Below are 7,707 nucleotides of genomic sequence, written 5' to 3'. Positions count from 1 at the left end.
TTTTTTTTTTTTCAACGTTTTTTATTTATTTTTGGGACAGAGAGAGACAGAGCATGAACGGGGGAGGGGCAGAGAGAGGGCGACACAGAATCGGAAACAAGAAAAAATTTTAAGTTTAGTTATTTTTTAAAGTTTATTTTTGAGAGAGAGGGAGAGAGAGAGTGCACGCAGGGGATGGGCACAGAGAGAGGAGAAAGAGAAACCCAAGCAGGCTTTGTTTTCCCTGTCAGCACAGAGCCCGATGCCGGGCTTGAACCCACAAACTGAAATTGTGACCTGAGCTGAAATCAGGAGTCAGATCTTCAATTGACTGAGCCACCCAGGTGCCCCTAAATTTATTTGACTGAGAGAGCGTGCATGAGTGCATGTGAGCAGGGGAAGGGGGAGAGAGGGGGGGAGGGGGAGGGAGGGGGGGGGAGGGAGGGAGGGAGGGAAGGAGGGAAGGAGGGAAGGAGGGAAGGAGGGAAGGAGGGAGGGAGGGAGGGAGGGGAGAGGAGAGAGGGAGAGGAAGAGGGAGAAAATGAATCCTAAGCAGGCTCCACTGTCAGCACAGAGCCCAAAGTGGGGCTCAATCCCCTGAACGATGAAATCATGACCCGCGCTGAGATCGAGAGTCGGTCACTTAACAGACTGTGCCACCAGGCGCTACAAAATGAGTCATCTTGACCGAAGATTCCTAACAGGCGGTAACAGGAGATTTGAGGGGACTCATTAGAGAAGATTTAACAGCCACACGTTCAATGTTTAGTGGAGAACCGCAGCCAGCAAATCCCCTCAGCTGCCCAGCACAGGGCTCCGCAGGACGGGTGGTGGGGGCAGCACAGGTGGCACGGGGCGTGAACAGAGGAGGGCCGGCTTTAGGAGGGCCGGCTTTCCGGGGACCCCCCCCCCCCAGCACAGCTACAGAACGACGTGCCGGCTCGAGGACCAGCTGCTTCCACCCTGGGTTTCAGAGCCCTGAGCTGCTATGTAAGACGTCCGGCTGCCCCGCTAGAGGGAAGGGCATGGAGCAGGTGTGGTGCTCGTGCCCGCACCCCAACCCTGAGGTGAGCTGAGTGCCACCCTGCCCTGCCCTGTGGATACCTCATGGAGGTGAGGGTCGCACAGGTAAGAAGTAACAGATAATTTGAACACTTGAGAAAATAAAGCCCAGGGCAACAGCTTTACGCGTATTTATTCTCTGCTCTTAACTTCCTAGTAGATTACTAAAAGGTCATGCTCGTGAAAATTCTACTCTTGCTTCAAATGATAAAATCTGGGGGAAAAAACCAGCATATACCTTGAGAATTTTTTTCCAAGCTTCCCAGGCTTCAATCACATTTAAATGCTACTGCAGACTCAGATTCTATGCCATGTTCCAGTGTAGGGGAAGGACTGCTATGGAATGACAACCTTCAAAATACAAAATATACAAAATTCAAAACCACACGTGACCTGATTCTTCACTCCCCACAAGGTGCTGTCCCTTCCCGCTTTTCTGTCCAGAACTTGGCCAGCACACTCTAGCCAGTCGGAAGCTTGTGGGAGTGACTGTGAGTGACATCAGCACATGTCCCCTCAAGGACCACAGCACTTTTCTGGTCACCTGAGATTTTTGTGCAGGAAAAGCTCTCCTCAACAAAACGCAACTCTCACACAACATCAAGTCTATGCTCCGATAAAACGCCAACGTAAAGATAAAGGAGTGCGGGCATCCGGTTCTCAGCGTGTGGCCGAATGTCTCTCTGAACACCTTAGGGCTAAAGTTTACTATTTCGAACAAGCAAATATGAATGTTACATGCTATCAGTTCCTTCGCATAAGATGCCATCCGACTTGAAACCTATTAAGCGAAAAGGAGCTGCTGACATTTAATGCTATTTATACTTTACCTGCCGGAACACTGAAAGCTTGGACACTTTCTCTGGAGGTCCAAACACCTGGCAGATGGAATCGCCTGGTCCAAGTAAACCACTAGGCCTCAAACACTGCTGTTGTCAGTCAAGGTTCACAAGTAACAATGAAGATTATCTCGAGACTATTCGCATGGAGTAAGCTCCTAAAAGAAAATAAAAAAATAATTCATAGGTGTAAGTAATTGGAACTAAAACCACGTTAAAAAAACAAAACATCAACTTTCCAAGTCATCTGATTTGTCTGTATGTTACCATGTGACCCACAAAGCCATCCAGGGAGTCAAAAAAAGAAAAAGAAGAAAAGAAAAAACACAATCCTGTTCCTCAAGGACTTTTAACGAAGGGAAGACACGGTGACCACGCTCTGGATGGTGACCAGGCCAGCCCTGGAGCAGGAGCGGGTCCTGGCTGGCGCAGCGGGGAGGCCGGGAGCGAGCTGCAGGGAGAGTGCAGAGAGGCTGCAAAATGGGCTGCTTTCCAATCACGACCTCACTTCTGAGACGGACCCAGCTCCGTAAAACCACAGAGAGAGAGAACCAGGGAACGTGAGAAGGCTGCACCGAACCGCGTACCAACACAAGTACTTAAAAAATCTTAATGCTGTAGCCATGCCATCCTTTTAAAGGCCCAAAAAAACTCTGAAGACCGTTATTTACAGTTACTTCCCGTGGTCCACGTGCGGTGCGCGTGCACAGCGCACCCAGCCCTCCCCCGGATTGTCCCGCACCCAGCGAGACGCACACTGAACAGGCCCCTGTTCCCGGGCCAATCCTAGCTGATCTTTTCACACACCTCACACTCCCCCCCCCCCCAGGGTGCCCCCTGCCAGCTGAACCCTCACCTCCAGCAGCCCTCCGGTAAACTGTGGTTTCCTTAGTGACCCCAGAACAAAGACCAACATTCTGACGCTCCTCCTTTTAAAGAGACAGTGACCCCTCCACTCCGAGGAGGAGCGGAATCCAACCTCCTGGCCACCGAATCTCTCAAGTGTGGTAAACGCATCTCAAATTGAGGCTTCAACACTTCAGACGCTTTGCCTCTCAGAACAAACTATTATCTTGACTTTATATTTATCTTTGCAATATTACTTTTGTGATAATTTCCTCAGCCCAGAAATTCTACTATAAAATCGCACCCGGTGAAAGGCGGAGAAACCGTGTTGAACTTGGACATGGGTGTAACGGAGAGAGTCCGCCGCCCAGGAACCCGCAGCCCCGCCGGCTGCCATGGCTGTCCCCACCAAGAGGGGTGGGGGGGGGAAGGCGGGCGCCCCTGCCACCCGGAGACCGGACATGGCGACATGGCGGGAAGTCACCGTTCTCCATCTCAGCGTGGTGCCCTCCTTGGCTGCCTGGCGTAAGTCCTCCCCGCTCAAGGCTTCCCGGCGGCTCTCCGAGCCCCTTCATGCTCTTCAAAGCTGAGGGCCCCAAAGAGCTTCTGTTTCCAATAGGCAAATGGAGAAAGTTTCCGGTTACTGTAACTGGCAGCTCCCCCCCCCCCCCACAGCCCGGGGGCGGACCCTGCAAGAGGGCGGAGCGCAGGCACCTGCTGGGGTGGGGGAAGTGCACCTGTCTGCACGGACCTGCTTCCCTACAACACAGAAGCCAGGGTGGCCTTGACGCCAGTCCCCAGCTCCTCAAACGGCTTTACTTACCGGGGAACACAGGGCTCGTGCCAGCAGACAGAGGCTTTTCAAGACTGTCATTTGCACTTGAAACCTCAAATTTTATCACCAGTGGCGAATAGTGGCAGTTGCTTTCCCCGAGACTCCCATCTTTCACCTGAGAAAACGCCCCCTGAATGCGGAGCCGGTCGGTTCTCTCAGGGGCCAGGGCCCTTCTGGAGGCGGCCGGGGGCCCTCTGGGGGACTCGCCATTTCACCGCAGGGGACGTTCGAAGCCCTGGACACCGCAGTGGTGAGGTCCCATCAGGTCCCCAGGCCTCGCCGCCGGCCCCGGGGACGCGGGCACCACGCCGGGAGGAGCCCTGCACGCCCTGCACGTGTGCAAAGCAACAGTCTTGCACTTGGGTATCAGAAGGGCCCAGGCATTTCCTCCCACAAAACTGTTCTAAACCCACTAAATTCCCCTTCAGAATCTCCAACAACTTTTCAAAATGTTAGGCTGACAGTTGTGACTTTTTTTTTTAGTGTTTATTTTTGAGAGACAGAGAGAGACAAAGAGGGCGAGCGAGCGCATGAGCAGGCGAGGGGCAGAGAAAGAGAATCCCAAGTAGGCTCTGAGCTGTCAGCACAGACCCTGACGCCCGGCTGGAACCCAAGAGCTGTGAGATCATGATCTGAGCCGCAGTTGGATGCTTAACTGACTGAGCAACCCAGGCGCCCCTAAAAATTTTCTTATTTTTTAAAATGCTTATTTTTGAGACAAGGTGCACACGCGAGAGCAGGGGAATGGGGGAGGAGGAGGGGCAGAGAGAAAGGGAGACCGAGGATCCGAAGCGTGCTCTGCGAGAATCGAACTGTGAGATCATGATCTGAGCTGCAGTTGGACGTTAACAGACTGGGCCACCCAGGTGGCCCTCCTTTTTTAAAAAACCCAACACAACAAACATCCACCCAAAACAGCCGTGGGTGTCAGTGCTGCAGGACATTCAACCTGGTAAACGCGAGGGCTCCGCGTCTAGGACGCGCGCTCACAGAAGGGACTATGATGCGCCCGTGGACAGACGGGTCTCCGGTTCTACCAACCTACGAGACTGCCTTCCCGAAGACGCTATGCCGAGAACCACAGTGCAGTTCCTGTCTTCACAGCATGACAACTGTGAGGAAACAGCCTGCGCCGCGTCTCAAAAACATCACACGAAGCGTGTGCCTGCCATGCCACCACGCACCTGGTGGCAAACCTCCAACCCTTGAAACAATATTCAAAACAAGTGATGTCAATTTTGAAAAAAACCTGCCAGCCAGAAATTACAGCCAATGTTGCAACACAGCCTCACTGTTTTGACTCATTAACCGAAAATTTAAAATTCTGCCAGGCCAGGCTCAAGCTCACGTTCATGCTTTGTATGAAGGGGCTTCCCTCCTCACAACCACCCCTTTGTGGCTCACGATAAAGGGCTGAGAAGGTGCTAGGTTCCTCCAACTACTAAAAAGGAGAGATCCCAACTAAAGACTCTTTCCTGACACGACGGCCCCCGGCGAGCACCCAGGTCTGAGCACCGTCCTGGCCACCAGCAGCGGGCTCTGCCAGCGCTCCCTCCGCTCGCCAACCCTGGGGTCTGCGGCAGCAAACGCCACTCCTGCCTTCTGACCCCGGCCCACAAAGGAAACTAAGCAAACCAGTTTTTGTTTATCTGAACATCTACACAGAACCTGACTCGACGGCGTTAACTGCATTTAAGTCTTTTACAGCCTATTCGAAGTTCTGCTGCTACCAAAACCCACGGTCGTTATTAAAACTATCTTGATGGGGGGGGGGGGGTGCCTGGGTGGCTCAGGTGGTGGAGCAGCTCAGGTCATGGTCTCGTGGTTCGTAAGTTCGAGCCCGGCATCCGGCTCTCTGCTGTCAGTGTGGAGCCCGTTTTGGATCCTCTGTCTCCACCCGCTCCCCCCCCCCCCCCCCGCATCTCCCCCGCTCATGCTTTCTCAAAGACAAACATTAAAAAACATTAAAAATAAAAAAATTATCCTGATGAAACGAAGGTGTCCGCAACACAGCCCGGATGTGTATATAAAGAGACATCTAGAAATGACCCTGCTTAAAATTTCTTAGTGCTGCTATTACACACGTGTGGAGACAAAAAGCAAAAGCCGCTGCTTGAAAGCACCTTGGGGACTGAGGCCCGGCCAGGCTCTGCCATCCAGCCGGGCTTCCAGGTCATTGTGGGCATGCAACGGGCACAGGTTTCCCTCTACCCAGTTTCTGTTGCGGAACACAGGCTTGTGACCTTGGTGGACAACTCCACGTGGGTGTCAGCAGCCAGAGCAGCCACGTTACATCTGCCAAGGTTAAGGAGAACGAGACGAGGCTTTCACTCTTCTCTGCCTAATGCCACGGGCCACTACCTTCAATGGGCTTCGGCCATGGTCTGCGTTGTACACACCCTGAAAATTCATTTTGAAACCCAGTGCTAGGGTGATGGCACTCCTAGCAGATGGGAGGTGCTTAGGTCATAAGGTCAGAACCCTCATGAATAGGATCAGTGCCCTTAAAAAGAGCCCCCTCCCCCCCCCCCCAGCTCTCTTGCCCCCTGCAGCCCTGAAGACCCCTTACCAGCACCTGACCATGCCAGCTAACACCCTGATCTTGGGCCTCCAGATCTGTGAGAAGCAGAGGTGTTTTGTATAAGCCCCCTGGTCTACGGTCTTTTGTTAAAGCAGCCCAAGCAGACTGAGCCAGCCCCCCTCTGGTCTCTCTGAACAAAAACATGCTTTCGAACACTGCAAGGGACCATTGGAATCGTACATCCTGGGGGACTGGTGCTCTTAACACAAGGCCACCGCCTGGCTCTTAGTGACCCTCTGAACAATACAGGTTCTTGCACTCATTAGAAAATCTGTCATGGGGGTGCCTGGGTGGCTCAATCAGTTAAGCGTCCAACTTCCGCTCAGGTCACGATCTCACGGTTCATGAGTTCCAGCCCCGTGTCGGGCTTGCTGCTGTCAGCGCAGAGCCTGCCTCAGATCCTTTGTCCCCACCTCTCTCTGTCCTTCACCTGCTCGCGTTCTCTCTCTCAAAAACAAACATTAAAAAAATAAAAGTAAAAAGTGTCATACGGGACAAGCTTGGCTGCTGCTAAATCCCCAACGATGACACTGGGACGGGTTCCCAGACAGGAGAGTCCCCTCTCCTTCCTTCCCCAACAGAGAGAGGGAGAGATGTGCGTGTGTGTGCACAGAGAGGACAGGCACCGTAAGTCACTTCCCTGGGCAGTATGATGTTCACTAAGTGCCAGCCACCCCTGCTAGGTGCTTTGGGAGCTGTGTCCCCTGAAGAGTCTCTAGGTCTTGTAGCTATTAGTTAAGAACCCTGGCCCTCCAGGGAGGACCCCGACCCTACTGGCCACCCCATTGATTTTATATCCACAGTGGTCTGTCTAGGCCCCGTCTGCACCTGTGGCTGGCTGGCACTCCCTTCCAGCATCAGTGAGTGGGGGCACCGCTGCAGGACCCCACGGCATTGTCGTTTCCTGGGGTCATGCCACAGGAGACCTGCATCATTCCACAGCCAACACAGGCCACCCTCACCCCCATTTTCACTGCAGCAGGAATTAAGGATCTAGCGAAAGGCCGTCTTACAGTCAATGTGAAGTGCCGCTTCCACGCAGACGCGGCAGTCAGGCCACGTGACCTAAGGCCCGAAGAAGTCTCAGCGCCCCTCCCACCCAGCAGGCACCCAGGCCACGCTCTGGGCCTCTCACTTCATTTCAGGTGGTCTACTTGGGAGAGAGATGTGCACTGGGAGGACAAACCAGCTTTATCCCACGTTCTTCCCGAAAAGCAAGCACACGGCTGAGCCAATAAAAATTCAAAGACGTTGTCTAACTTCCTAAAAGTAACCCATTTTCCCAGATGTGAGCATTTAAAGACAACTATTTTGTAAAATTCTTATTTCTTAACAACACAGCATCTCTAATCATTATTTAAAGCAGAAGTTCTCAAGAAATGTGGTCCTCAGGCCCTTCAGGGGGTCCCTGAGGTCAACTCATCTCTGCAACCACAAAGGCTATCACATGCCTCTCCCGCTGGCCACTCGGGAGCGGGCGGTAAAGCTTTCTGGAAGCTAAATCACAGCGATGTACTAGAGTCTGCATGCAGAAGCAGACGTAAGGATCCAGCTGTTGTCAGTTA

General features: G+C 53.0%; 1 protein-coding gene across 8 annotated transcripts in view; it reads right to left on the bottom strand.

The window, feature by feature from the left end:
- The window catches only part of DIDO1 (death inducer-obliterator 1), a 49,764-nt gene that overhangs the window by 30,596 nt on the left and 11,461 nt on the right, over window positions 1–7,707 (bottom strand). For 5 of the 8 annotated variants that reach the window (XM_049650481.1, XM_049650484.1, XM_049650483.1 and 2 more), the window contains exons 2-3: window positions 1,872–2,038; window positions 1,280–1,392 (exon numbers count right to left, since the gene is read on the bottom strand). The gene's annotated coding sequence lies outside the window, so the exon portion shown is untranslated. The other 3 variants (XM_049650486.1, XM_049650480.1, XM_049650487.1) reach the window with 2 other exon arrangements.

Source organism: Panthera uncia, assembly GCF_023721935.1.
Source record: "Panthera uncia isolate 11264 chromosome A3 unlocalized genomic scaffold, Puncia_PCG_1.0 HiC_scaffold_11, whole genome shotgun sequence".
NCBI classification, from domain to species: Eukaryota; Metazoa; Chordata; class Mammalia; order Carnivora; family Felidae; genus Panthera; species Panthera uncia.
Note: the sequence above shows the minus strand (reverse complement) of the source record. Positions and strands in the feature narration are given on the sequence as shown.